Raw genomic sequence first — 14,658 nt, 5'->3', positions numbered from 1 at the left:
GCCACCACCGCCCAGCTGTGAAGCCAAATATTATGGCCTTAAAACTATAATGTTTTATGTTTGTCCATATACTATGATTGTATGAGATAGGAATTTTATGAAGATTTTATGAAATAATAATAAAGAAGATCATAAAAGAAGTTTTCAAAATAATTATTGGGTATATCATATTTGCTGTATAAGACAGTTACAGCAAGGAGGGAAAAACTTTGCAATTGATCTTAGTTTAGTCTGACAGCATTTCTAGTCCAGTGATGGGGAGCGACTAGAAGTCTTTCCATACATGTTATAGAACTCAGTTGTCACAAGAGATGGGCTATTTACGCAGTAGAATAAATAATAAGTGGCTGTGAGAGGTGTTATATCAATGAACGGTTATTACACTATCTCAAGGAGGCCCAAGATAATTTGGCTCTGACATTGATACATTTCAACCTTTCCATAGCAATGAAATTCTAATTAGGACAACAGCTTATGGAGATACCATTTCTAACCAGATATTTTTTAACCAAATGATTTTATTTTATTCTTTCTTTCTTACTATTAAAAATGAATAGAGACCCTTCTCACATAGAATACATTCCAACCCCAGTTTCCCCACCACTGATTTCTCCTAGATACCACACCACCACTCCTCTTACCCTTATCCATTCCTGTTCTGTTTTCTCTTCAGAAAAGAGCATTTCTTAAAGAGATGACAGCAAGAACGTACAAAGCAATATATAATAATACAAGCCAAATGCTGTACAAGGCAACCCAATAGGAGGACAAAAGGCGCAAGAGCAGTCAAAAGAGTCAGTTACATACCTACTCCAAATTTTAGCAGTATCACAAGAACACCAAGATAACAGCAAATATATATACCTAGAGGACCTGGAGCAGACTCCTTCCAGGTCCTGTGCATGCCCATTCCAGACTATGAGCCCTTGTGATCCCTGCTTAGTTGATTGAGTACTTATTTCCAGTCAATAGGCACATATGTGAATACAGGTGCTCATAGAGTTCAGAATAGTTTATCACTTGGGGAGCTAACAGAAATCTCTCCATGGAGAGCAATTGTTCTTAATCACTGTGCCATCTCTCCAAATACTTTAGCTATTACCTCTTCAGTATCTCATTTTGCAAACACTATCTGTGCTTTTTTTCAGGCTGTCAGTTCACCATATCTCCTTTGCTGAGATGATATTTCATAGCAATTTAATTGTATTTATTTTTTTTGAATTTTTGGTATACACTCTTCTGTATGTTTTTATTGGAAGTTTCAGGCACCTTTCACAGGAGTAAATTTTAAAGTTTTATCAAGGAGAGCTATGTTAGAACCAGCGTCTTTAATTCCTCATGTATGCTGCTTTTTAGGGTAATCCAGTGTTAGCTCTATGAACCATTATTCTCAAATTCAACTTATTTGGTTAGTTTTTAGTTCTTGAATGTACACTTAATTAGGGCTTTTATTATAACAAGTTACTTTTCTTTTGCAACAAAATATTTACTAAAGTAAATATCCCTTTTTGTGTCTTAAAATAGCATACCCTTAATACAGCATCCTATTTTAATTCCTAAATTCTACATTATATTATTTCAACATGCTTTTCTCAAGAACAAAACTACTTTTATCACTATATAATTCCTTGAGAATACATTTCAACAAAATCAGTTTGGTTCAACTAGTTACTTTAGTTTTATTAGCATTTCCATGTTGAAAGACACAGTGTTTATCTTGATTTCTTTTTCCTGGTCTTTAAGACATGTTCTTGTAGATAGAAGTATCCTTGATAAAGATTACTGTAAGCAGTGCCTATAATAACATATGATAAAATGCAAAGTTATAAAACCCAATATATATATATATGTATATATATATATACATACTATATACATACATTGTGTGTGTGTGTTTGTATGTGTGTGTGTGTGTACTCTCTCAGGAAATATTGTGAAAGAGTGAGCGGAAACATTCTATGACCCAGAGAGGATCTGGGAGTTTCCTATGAGATTTGGTCATCCAGTAAGCTCAGAAGCTATACACATAAAGTTTCCCCATCCTGCCTGATCAAATGCGAGTTGAAAAAGGATGACACCAGTGAATATGCCAAAACAGACAGAAAAGGCCCATGAGACCTCAACCCTAAACTAAGTACATTGGCACCTAAGGAAAGTTGGGAGTGAAAAAGATGGCTTGTGTGGGAGGTCCTTCTGTCTAGGTGTTGCTTTTACTGGTTAATGAATAAAGAACTGCTTTGAGCCTATGGCAGGAAAGAAGAGAACTAGGCAGGAAAAGCAAGGCTGTATGTTGGGATAAAGAGGACAGAGTAAGAAGCCGCTACCAGGGACAGATGTGCTAAAACTTTCCTGGTTGGCCACGGCCTCATGGTGATGCACAGATTAATGGAGATGGATTAAATTAATATGTAAGAGTTAGCCAATAAGAAGCTAGAGCTAAAGGAATAAGCAGTGATTTAATTAATGCAGTTTCTGTGTGATTATTTTGGTTCTGGGCAGCCGGGAAGAACAAGCAGCCTGTTTCTACAGTGGCACCTCTTTTAGGATTGCACTTTGCCAGATGTTCAGTCTTGAAAACATATGTACATGTTGAACAGGATATATTTAGGAAAATATATGTATAAACATAGCTATATATGCAATAAATGACAATGTAAAAATGAGGCAATGAATTTAAGGTACAGCAAGAAGAGGTATATGCAAAACATAAGAGGAAAGAAAGGGAGGGGAGAAATATTGAAATTATATTACAATCTCAAAAATAAGAAAGAAAACGAATTTTTAATAAGTAATTTTAAGCATAAAATTATTTGTGAAATTTCTTTTTATCATCTGGATCCAAATGTAAGTCATATTAAAACCACAATTATATTTTCCACTGAAAAAAATTCTAAAATTTACATGAAATCATAGAAATCAATTTATAGAGATCAGGGGAAACCTGAGTAAGTAATTTCCTGAGTTAATGTACAGAGCCAAGCCGTGTACTCCAAAGCTGATACCATGGAAAATTTGAAGTCTTTCTTTATATGGTACATGCTAAGAGGGATGGGATAATATTATATCAATGGTCTGAGTAGAGCAAGTGATCTGTGTTTGTAAAGCTAGTAAATTTTGTTTACTGTTCTTCCTGGGTGGTTAGAACCTGAGATTGGTGAACTAAAGATGCTTCCTATCAAGAATAGCTAGTTCCTACACCTATGATGTACGTTAATAAACACACCGAGGTTCCAGGTGATGGTAGTCATAGGTGTTGATTCATCAGTACACACATTCCATCTTTTTCAGCTTTTCTGTACATATAACTGAATACCTGTCTTTTCTTCATCCCATTGGTACTACTAGTGAGCTCTAGGACCCAAGCTCTACAGAACCTAGTACATATTCTAATTGAATCAGCATTAGTTATAAAAGAAAAACTTAGAGTCCTCAACTTATTTAATTATAAAAACTTACTGTAAACCTTTACAATCATAAGAATGATCCATTGGTATGGTTAATACAGTACTTGTTTGGGAGAACATTTGTAGTAATAAGAATCAATAGAAATATAGAAACAAATTCCAAAGGTTATGGTTAATAGATTTTAATAATGAAACCAAGAAGACAAAAATGTAAAAATATCTTGTCCCTCAATAATGATTAATAAAATCAGTTCTCAAAGATAAACTTCAGTTAAACTAAGTTAAACTCTCATCTCCCATTACATAAAACTAACTCAGAGGGATATATATATAATTTAAGACCTGAAAAAAACTAAAAAAAAAAAACATACTGTAAAAACTCTGAGGTAGTTTCAAGCAATATTTTTTAAGACAATATTCAAAAGTATAGGATTAGGCAATAAAACATTCACATATGTTTATATCAACATGAAAAAGTCTCAGTAAAGAGACAAACACAAAGAGACACCCTATGAAATGCAGGAAATTATTCACAAAAATATGAATCTGTATAAGATTGTTTTATTTTTCCCTTGGAAACTGCATTGGTTGGTGCTGGTATCATGACAGTTAACACATAGAGAGGAGTCATTTAAATCAATTCCATTTCGGGAGAGTCTCTAGGACCCTATTCTGAAATGCATGGCATCTTCAACAATGGAGAGTTACCTTTTACTTCTGAGGTAAACATCAGGCAATAGGAAGAAGCTGTGTCTTCTCAGAATCTTCTGGATTGCCCTGACCAAAAACTCAAATGATAAATTCTCATGTTCAGTATTTAGGTTTTTGTTAGATAAGTTTTACTCTTGGAGTAAATGTTATTAGCTCTGATAGAAATATTTTATTTAAACTGTATTTGCATATTTAGATTTATTTTCACATATTATAGATTTTAGGTATTCGATAATATGACTTGATTCTTTTAGGTTTTCAGACATCTCTCCTATTATTTTACCCTCATTATTCTTTTCTCTGCATTTATCTCTCCCTCTTCTTTGTAATTAGAGCCTGATTTTACTGCAGCTGCCTAAAAGTAGTCCCTTCTGTCTTCCTGGGGTTTTGCAGTTAGTCCAGGCTATGTACTCACAGTAGAAGAATTGAAGCCTTAAATCGTCTCTGGTGCATAGAAATGATATTAAGAATTTTTATGTTTCTTTTGTGTTTTGTAATGTTGTTGGCAGTTTTAGGTATGAAGTATCAGGGAAGATTTAGATTTTTCTCTATATAAGATAATGTCATCTGAACTCAGATAACGTCATTGTGAACACATTCACAAGACATCTAAACGTCAACACTTCTTGTTGCTAATTTAGAAAACAAAAAATAATCACCTTCTATATTTTCAAATGGCAATCATCTCCTTGGTACACTCATTTGACATGTTATTAATAGTGGCTTTATCCAGCATCCAGACGTCATTGTTGTCGCTCTTTCCTGATCTGTCAAAGGACGGATGACATGAATGCTGAATATTTCTAATTTTCAATTATCAGCATCTGGTTTAGGTACAGAAAACTGCAATAATATATTCAGGACAAATATAAACTTGACTTTGACATAAACTAATGCATTTTCCATCGATGTTAATTGTACTTTATGTATTATATTGTTGCATTCTGAGGACATAAGAACATAATAAATAATGAGATTTGTGTTGGGTCGTATACAAGGCATTACACGCCTCCTTTTAGTTTGCTCCATTTCCGACTCACAAGAATTTAAGAAACATATGATCTTTTCAAAGTTATGAAAATAAATACAAGCCAAAATTTTTCCCAAAGACAAATTCATCACTTTACCAATGAGTATGTATTATTAAAATTTACTAAAGTGACATGTACATCATCTAGCTCAAAAATGTTAATTTACAGAGCTCCTGTTTAAAAACACAAGAAGTTAAAAAGATTCTGAAACAGCAAAATCTTCGCTCATGAGAATATTTTGTAGATATTGTTGGTAAAAATACACTGATTAAAAATTCTGAAATAGACAAAAGATCTTCTTACACATCATTAAAAAGTTTTATAGTGTGTTTTACTTAAGCTTTCTGTTTTAAAATTTTGCCAGAAAGTTTTTGTCAGGAATCATAACTAAATTGTCCATCAACTAATATTTTTTTCCTGTAATTACAACTTCTCTTTTATTTAAAGAGCAGAGAGATCATTAATTAAATCATGCTTTGCATACTGAACGGGATCTTATCATTTAATTATATATTGTTTACAAATATGATTAGCAGTAAGTCTATAAGCATTTTTATGCTTTAAATCAAATGATGGATTTTGAAATGTCATAGCAAAAGTGATTATGAAACAAGAAGAATTGCATAGTAGAAACCAGCATCTCACACATTCTTCGGCAAGCAGCCCTGTTTCCTCCAAGTCATGAGAGCTACACTGAGGGTCTTCTTTGTCCAAAACAAGCAATAGTAGCGTTTATGTCTTGTGAACGAATTTTATGACAAAGATGCAAAGGATGAAGGCTTCGTCGGTTTTTTGTTTGTTTTGTTTTGTTTTATTTGCTCAGAACTAAATCTTGATTTTGTTGTGGGAAAGCCTGAGTACTGGGGATCTCGCTTCCAAAGCCCTGGTGTCTGCAGCAGAGTGCTTTGGGCTGTGGACTGAAGGGAGATGAGCAGGGGTTAGGTTGTAATAGCGTGGCCAGGAAAGAGCTGCAGCAATTAGGACCTGATTCTCAGTGTGGCCAGTTTGGGTAGGTGGGTGCCTGGCTGTAGCTGGGCTCTCTGGAGCTGGGGTTGGGGAGGGGAAGAATTCAGCCATGAAGATCAAGTCTCTGCTTCGCTGGGTATGGGTGTAGCCGGGGCAAGGTGGGGATAGGTAGCATCTTGGCAGAAGATCTGTGAGGAAACCGGGGAGGTTTCAATATCTTGCCTGTAGGAATGCTTATGAGCATCGGGCCGGCCTCCATCGCCCAACCCGGATCCTAGCACAAGCTGCTGATATGACTCTTACTACAGCCCCACTCACAGCAGCTGCTGGAAAGGCCAGCCAGGATATCTCTGCTGCCCCGAACTGCTCCAGGCGGCCCTTGCCAGCTGGGTTGACTACCATAGAAGGCCTGGGGAGATTTGGTCAAGGCCAGCCACTCTCTGGAGCCCACAGCTTCATCCAGTTCGCTGGCCAGGTTGTCTGTATTTGGCTTCTGCATCAGGGAAGAAGTCCCCCAGAGAGTCATGGGCCAAGATGTCTGCGAAGGCTTTGTTTTTTAATTATTATTATTTCTCATTATCTGGTGAACACAAATTCAAAGAAACTGCCGTATTAGCTCTTTTGCTAAAATGGCAATACAGAGATTACATCGTTCATATAAATCAGTAACACTGTCAGTTTCTCATCTGTGGAAAAGAAAACCAACTCCTGGTTCCCAGTATAGCAGTTTCAAGAATGTCATGAGTCTTGCTTTGGCTTCCTTTCATTATGGACTAGAAACTGTAAGATTAAAAAAAAAAAAAAAAAAAAAAAAAAAAAAAAAAAAAGCCTATCTTCCTCTCATCCCCACCAATAAAGCAGTGTTAGTAATGGCTGATTCTTCTATGCTCCTTTTCCTTCATGGGATCAACAAACCAGTAGTCAGCCTGGGCAGCAAAAGACACATTTTCCATAGCCATGTAAAGAAATTGTTAGAGGGGCTGGAGAGGTGGCTCAGAGGTTAAGAGCATTGACTGCTTTTCCAGAGGTCCTGAGTTCAATTCCCAGCAACCACATGGTGGCTCACAACCATCTGTAATGAGATCTGGTGCCCTCTTCTGGTCTGCAGCATATACATAGGGAAAATGCTGTATACATAATTAATAAATAAATCTTTTTTAAAAAAGAAATTGTTAGAGATCAATGTGCAATTCAATTTATTGATCAGAATGTACAAATGTAAACATTATAAAAATAAAGCAATAGAATTAAATTTTAAGGATAAACCAAAAAAGGGAATCGCAATATATTTGTTTTTGTAAATTCATTCATTTCCCTTAAAGTCAGGAAACACAGCATTTCACTTCCATCACTCTGCTATCATGACTATGATACCTGTTGACTGCTATGGCAGTCACAATCGAGAATGTGCTATTGACTTCCCTATAGGTCAGACTAGCCTAGCAAAAGTGGTGCTGGCAACAGCATAGTCACTCAACCGTCTCTCAGGATCTATGGTCTGTCTCTACTTGTGTTTTCTTCTTAGGTCCATGATTGATTGAGAAGCCTGAAAACTCTATCTTATAGAATTTCACCCAATTAGTTGTGTGTGACTCCATTGACTAAGGAGTAGAGAGGAAACCTTTGTATTATAAACATACACAATACAGTCTTTTCTGACAGGATTATTTCAAGTTCTTTGGATCTTACATATTCCATTATAAATTTTTCACTTTTAAGCTCTATGAAACTATTTTCTCTGCAAAATGGGTAAAACTAAAATCGAGTATATTATTAAGATATTGTTCATTCTTATATGTATATTGAGCTTTAAACATTGTAGAGTAGAAAGATCTAAAAGGATAGCAATAGGATTAAGAAAATATTTTGTATATGCATTTTGAAATCTAGTGTCATTAAGATAATTGCAAAGGTTATACTGGAGAGTTGTCATTTGTCATCAAAGCCAAATCAATTTTAATGGCATTCCAGCAGCAATATCCTCATACCAGAAACCCCACTTGCAAAAATATCTCCCTGCTGTTACTGCCAGTTGTAATGATTACATTCTGATTTGTATTTAAAACTCATAGAAAAACACTTTCAAAGGTTTTCTAGTAAATGGTTTTCATTTAAAAATGTAAAGAGCTCTCTATTATTTCGAAGAGCCTAGTAGTTCTTTTTTTTTCATGTCAATAGCCAACTGTCTGACAGTTATCAAGATAATAATGTCAGTTCTTCTTCCTATTCCAACATTCTTGGTATAGAAATAGTGAATTTCAAAGGCAAGCTTTAAATAAAAACTTTACCACCTTTTCTATAATTTAGAACCGAGCAGTTATTTCAAGAAATCATTCTCCTATTATACTCATAGTACCTAAGTCAACACTTTGACTCTTTTAAATAAGAGGTCAGTCTATAAGACTCTTCTCACTAAAAATATTTAAAATGGTGTTCTCTGTGAAGATAGTAAAATACTTAGATCATGATATATTTGAGAAAGACTGCCTATTTTACTTTTGTAAAAAGGCAAGGATTCCATTTGAGAATGAGACTCTTCTCTGAGGAACCATTTTTACCCAAGAGATAATGATTATTTTTTAATGAGTATTTTTCAGTGACTGGAGGTCAGTGTGAAGTATGTAGGAAGAATGCGTTCTGTGCTTTGCAACTAGTGTAATTTTCGTGTTGGAACTAACAAATGCAGGGCTCCGGATTGATTTTTCCTATTTTAGCTTAAACTGGGTGTGAAATATAAAACTTTTTCTAAATACATTACCATGAATAGGTTTATAGGACAGTAATAACAAATCCTTTCACTCTGTATGGTGCAGTACTTACTCTAATTTGATGATGATGCAGATAAAAATATTTTGATGAGTCTGATGTAATAAATTGCAATATATAAACATACATATTAATGGCAGACATAATGGAACCAGTGATATAGATAAAAGACGAAATTGTAAAAATATGAACGCAATAGCATTTTGTCTCTTTAAATTAAAAAAGTAAAAATTATCATTGCCAAAATTGATGAGCTTTTAAAAATACATTTTGAAAACATATAAGGATTCTTCATTGATGTTAAGAAAAATGGAATACTTTAGTATTAGGTTTATAATGTAACTTATTCAATTTAAAAGTAAATGGCTTGGTCACGCAGAAGATATTACTTTACAGAACTGATGTATAAAATGACAGTTCAATGAGAGGAAGATTGAATATTTAAATAAACGTTTTGTTAATTATAAATCATCAGAAATATTGTATTCCTAAGTTACAATGGTGCTTAATAAATCTTAGATAAAATATTGTATAATGACTAATTCTTAAATAGAAAAATAAAAACAATACACTAGGTTTCAAAATATTTGTGAAATAAAACCATATGTAAGTATAGTTAATAACATATATAGATCATAGCAATATATTTCTAAGTATAAAGGTGTTTTATTTTTAGTTTTGGGTAAAGATTTATGCAAATGGAGACATTGTTAGGATGCACTCAAAATACAAATGAATAACACTCATTCCTATGCCAACATTTTTATTATCTAAATTATTTCATTTAATCAAATTCTACCAATATAATTCTACATATCCAAGTTGTGGTTATATGCTGAGTTTTCAAGGATATAAAATTTGGGGGCAATTTTTAAGTTCATCTTCAATACATTTTATATTTCTATGTAAGGACACATTGATTTTAATCAAAAACACATAGAAAGTTATAATTTGAGTGCCAGGATTTCAAGAATTTTATAATTTACCTTATATAAGGGAGCTGCATTAAGGATAAAGACAGAAAAAGCCTGTGGAAGAAAAGAAAAATATCAGTGCAATATATACAATGAACACACATTAGCTTTGTTGCATATGCAAACATATTTAACATCCCAAAGTCTTCTGAACAGAAATGATGCTCCTTATGCTACAGATGCCTATTTAAAGACAAATTTTTTTTATTTTATTTTTTTAATTCTTTTTTTTATTGAGAAAAGGAAAAAAAAACAAGTTTCCACCTTCTCCCAGCCTCCCATTTCTTTCCCCCTCCTCCCACCCTTCCCCCCTTCCTCCCACCCTTCTTCCCCTCCCCCACTCCTCTCTCCCTCCCTCTCCAGTCCAATGGGCAGTCAGGGTGCCCAGCCCTGTGGTAAGTCCTAGGTCCTCCCCCCTCCGTCCATATCTTGGAAGGAGAACATCCAAACTGGCTAGGCTCCCACAAAGCCAGCACATTAAGTAGGATCAAAACCCCGTGCCATTGTCCTTAGCTTCTCATCAGTCCTCATTGTTCGCCATGTTCAGAGAGACCAGTTATATCCCGTGCTTTTTCCGTCACAGTCCAGCTGGCCTTGGTGAGCTCCCAATAGATCAGCTCCACTGTCTCAATGGGTGGGTGCACCCCTCGTGGTCCCGACTTCCTTGCTCATGTTCTCCCTCCTTCTGCTCCTCATTGGGACCTTGAGAGCTCAGTCCAGTGCTCCAGTGTGGGTCTCTGTCTCTATCGCCATCCATCACCAGATGAAGGTTCTATGATGATATGCAAGATATTCGTCAGTATTGCTATAGGATAGGGTCATTTCAGGTTCTTTATCCTCAGCTGTCCAAGGAACTAACTGGGGACATCGCCTTGGGCTCCTGGAGCCACTCTAGGTTCAAGTCTCTTGCCAACCCTAAGGTGGCTCCCTTAATTAAGAATTGTGCTTCCGTGCTCCCCTATCCAACCTTTCTTTATCCCAATCCTCCTTTTTCACCAAGTTCCCCCCATCATCCCCCTCTGCCTTATCTCCCCTCTTTTTTTTTTTTTAAGTGACCTGGCAAAGATTCTAAGTACAAGATTTTCAAATTTATTTAACACAATGTACCATTGTGAACAGCACAACAATTTAGTTGGATGTCTCTGAATATATATCTATATTTTATTTTTTATCTCCAATAAAGGTCTTTTGAGGCTTAATCTCTACCTAAATTCAAGTGTCATCATTATGATTGTATTAAAAGATAAGTAACTGAAGATAACTGTCTTTTGAACAGAGGCTTAATATAGGTTGATTAGCTTTTGTTGCCCTTCTGCCCTATGAAGACAAGGATAGAAAGTTCTATTCAGGTGAAATGCTGGATTTGTGATCTTTGTACACACAGCCTCTAGAAGTGATAAGAAACGAAAGATATTTTGAAATATAAATAACCATTTCAGACAGTGTGTTGTGGCACCATTAATGGTCTCAGATAGAACTGAGTTGATAAATGGCACATCAGCCAAAAAAATTAACCTAAACATACTAAATTATAGAAAAACAGAATAATTGCATATAATTTCAAAATAAGCTTGAAATGATCATATAAGTTGCCTAGAGGCAAAAGTCAAAACTGTAAACTGCTTTTCTTTGCTTTATGTTTAAAAACCACCCATGAGTGAGTACAAGTGATAATTGTCTTTCTGTGTCTGGGTTACTTCACTCAAAATGATGTTTTCTAGCTCTATCCATTTGCCTGCAAATTTCAAGATGTCATTATTTTTTCTGCTGTGTAGTACTCCATTGTGTAAATATACCACATTTTCCTTATTCGTTCTTCGGTTGAGGGCATTTATGTTGTTTCCAGGTTCTGGCTATGAAACTACAATCACAGAGAACTTAGACAACCATGAGGACACTAAGAGAAACATACATAGATCGAATCTATATGGGAAGTAGAAAAAGACAAGATCTCCTGAGTCAATTTGGAGCATGGGGATGAGGGAGGGGTTGAAGGTGGGAGGGAGAGGTAGGGAGGGGAGCATAGAAAAATGTAGAGCTCAAGAATAATCAATAAAAAAGAAAAAAAAAGCCAAAATTGTAGCATGCTGATGTGATGGAAACCATAAATTCAAAAGCTAAGGGATTTTAAAAAGAAATCAAAAACTTAAAAGAGGAAAATATTTTAAAGTTTTAAAAGTCTATGTCTTAAAAGATTTCCAAGACTAGGCGTCTATCAACATCATGGGGCGCTTACTGACCAAGAGTAAAACAATTTGAGTATAAAAAAGAATTATAAATCAAGAAAATAAAGCATTTAAACATATTTCAATTCATGAAACAATCTATGAAAAAATGAAGCCATTCATGTGGAAAACTTGAAAGAAACAGACTCATTTATCCAACTGGTATTCATTTATGCATTCTTATGAATTTTAGTTTTTTTGTAATTAAATGTTATGAATTAAATTTTCTTTATAAAGAAATATTCTGTATACAAGTATATATGGAATCATATGTATATGCATTACTATTATCTTAATAAATAGTGTTTTAATTAACTTTTCTCAATGAAATACTCTTTTATTCAAATAATCTATATCAATAAATATTAATCAGAAATGTTGACTTTACAAAAAACATAAGGAAATAAAAACTTTTGGCAATTAAAACCTAAATAATAATTCAGAATAAGAATCTTTCTATTGACAATTTTTCTGCAACATAAGAATTTGCGGAGTATAAAATGTGGAAGTGTCACCAGAGTCATTTTAAGGTGTATTATAATTCAAAGGAATTTCAACGAACATAGTATCTGGAAACAAATATGGGAGGTAAAGTGAAGAGAAAACAATTAAGAAAAATGTGAAAATAAAAAAATGTATAAATTCTATAGCTATACAGATATAAGTATAAATTGGTTTGATATATTAAGATAATTTCATTTGTTAAATAATTTAAATTTTTCCTATTAAAATAGTACTTACAGCATTTTTAGATGATGACCGTTTTCAACTGGAAAGTGAGCAGTCATACAGTTTTCACATCCAAGTATTGCAAGCTTAAATATCTATAGAGAAGCAACGTGTTAGAGATTTCATGGTAAAGGTGATCTGCAGGAAGAGAATAGAGCAACATATGAACTTTCTCGAAGCTGTAAGCTGGCGAGCTGCCTTGTAGGAACAAGTACGTCATTATGTTTTTCTATATGTACATATTTTATAATAATTTAAAATTTAAGATATTTTTGGGCATTTTGAATGTCAAAACATCACAATTCATGTGTCTTCTCTATTTAAGGACAGCTTGAACACTGGAAACAACTCAAAAGTGGCACATTAATTAATTTAGTTTCATAAAAAGAGACACAGATAAAAGTATTGGTTATATTTTTACACTAATTAATCATTTCCTGACTTCATATAGCTTGGCATTGGTATAAGCCTGCATTTTACTGGTGGTGTCTGACCACCAAGGAATCTTTATTTTTATAAGCATGATGATGAGCATTTCACCTTGTTTATTTTTTTATTTTTAAAAATCAAAATATGAAAGTTAAGTTTAATTTAAAATGACAATCTAAAAATTATATTTATAATGTCTTTCAATATGTCAGATTTGTCAATGAAGATGTGTATATTCAGATCTTCCTCAAGAAAATAGTGCATAGCTGATGACTGGCCAGGTCTGTGCAGTGTTGTCTTCCCCATTATTCTTCTCATGATCTATTTAAAGAACTGCTAAAAATGTGGAGGTGCAATATCTCTATGTTTAAACAGCTCCTATTTTTATAGGACTGCAGTTTATTTTCTGCGCACTGCCTGATGGGTTCCAGCCTGTGAGAGCAGTTCATTGCCCTTTATCATCGCATTAATTACGTTGGACATCTGGTGTCATTCCACAGTCTCCGTCCTTGGGGGAATCTATTCCTACCTTATTTGTCATCACTTCTCTTTATATAGCATACATAATTTCTCCTCATTTTCAGTTTCCACTCTATCTGTCAGGAGACCCTAGGATTGGATTAATGACTTTTCTATAAGCTTCCATAATTACCATTGCATGCTTATTTAATGTACACAAATTTTGCAGCCAGCATATAAATATAAATGCTGTGAGTATCATGACATTGAAACTCTGTTCTAGAGAGGAACACAAACATACTCAAAATGCACAGGCACATGTTTTTAAAACAACATTGTTCTTGATTTAATAACTGATAGACATCAATGCCCCTAATGCCTTCTATTGTTTAAAAATGCTAAATTAACTTCTAATTTCAATTGTTTTTATAATTTATATTAAAAGAGACTATAGAAATATAAACATATGTGCCTATTGAAGCTGTTGCTAAGCAGCCACATCAGTAATACTGACATTGGCCATTTCCATGTTTATGGTCAGGGTGCAAATTGGCATCTAAGAAATGATCAATGTAACAATTCACATTGAAATAATAGGTTAACATAAATCTCATCTGTCATTCTTCAATGAGAGCTGTATTAACCTGATGGCTATTAAAAAGTATGCTAATTAATTTGAGCACAATAGTATTTCTGCAAGAAAATTCTAAGTAGCTTTACTAATGTAAATATTCAGATTTTTATAATGGAGAAAGATGCTATTTTATGAATGTCTCTAAAGCATTTAATAAAAATAGAAAAATATAGACAGTACTTAACAAATGAAGTATATATATTACAATTCAAAAGATATACATTATTGTGAAATGAAAAAATGGTGCCATATCCAGTAGTACATATCACTTATCAACACTAGACAATCAAGGAATGCTCATCAAATACTTTTATATAAATAAAGTATACT

The 14,658-nt window shown here is 34.0% G+C and overlaps 1 pseudogene; it reads right to left on the bottom strand.

The window, feature by feature from the left end:
- Positions 1–6,386: 6,386 nt before the first annotated feature.
- On the bottom strand, positions 6,387–13,776 carry LOC102001589 (annotated as a pseudogene).
- Positions 13,777–14,658: the final 882 nt, after the last annotated feature.

The sequence above is a fragment of the Microtus ochrogaster genome, unplaced genomic scaffold (genome assembly GCF_000317375.1).
Source record: "Microtus ochrogaster isolate Prairie Vole_2 unplaced genomic scaffold, MicOch1.0 UNK6, whole genome shotgun sequence".
Classification (NCBI taxonomy): Eukaryota; Metazoa; Chordata; class Mammalia; order Rodentia; family Cricetidae; genus Microtus; species Microtus ochrogaster.
The sequence above is the reverse complement of the archived record's forward strand: the minus strand, read 5'-3'. Positions and strand labels throughout refer to the sequence as shown.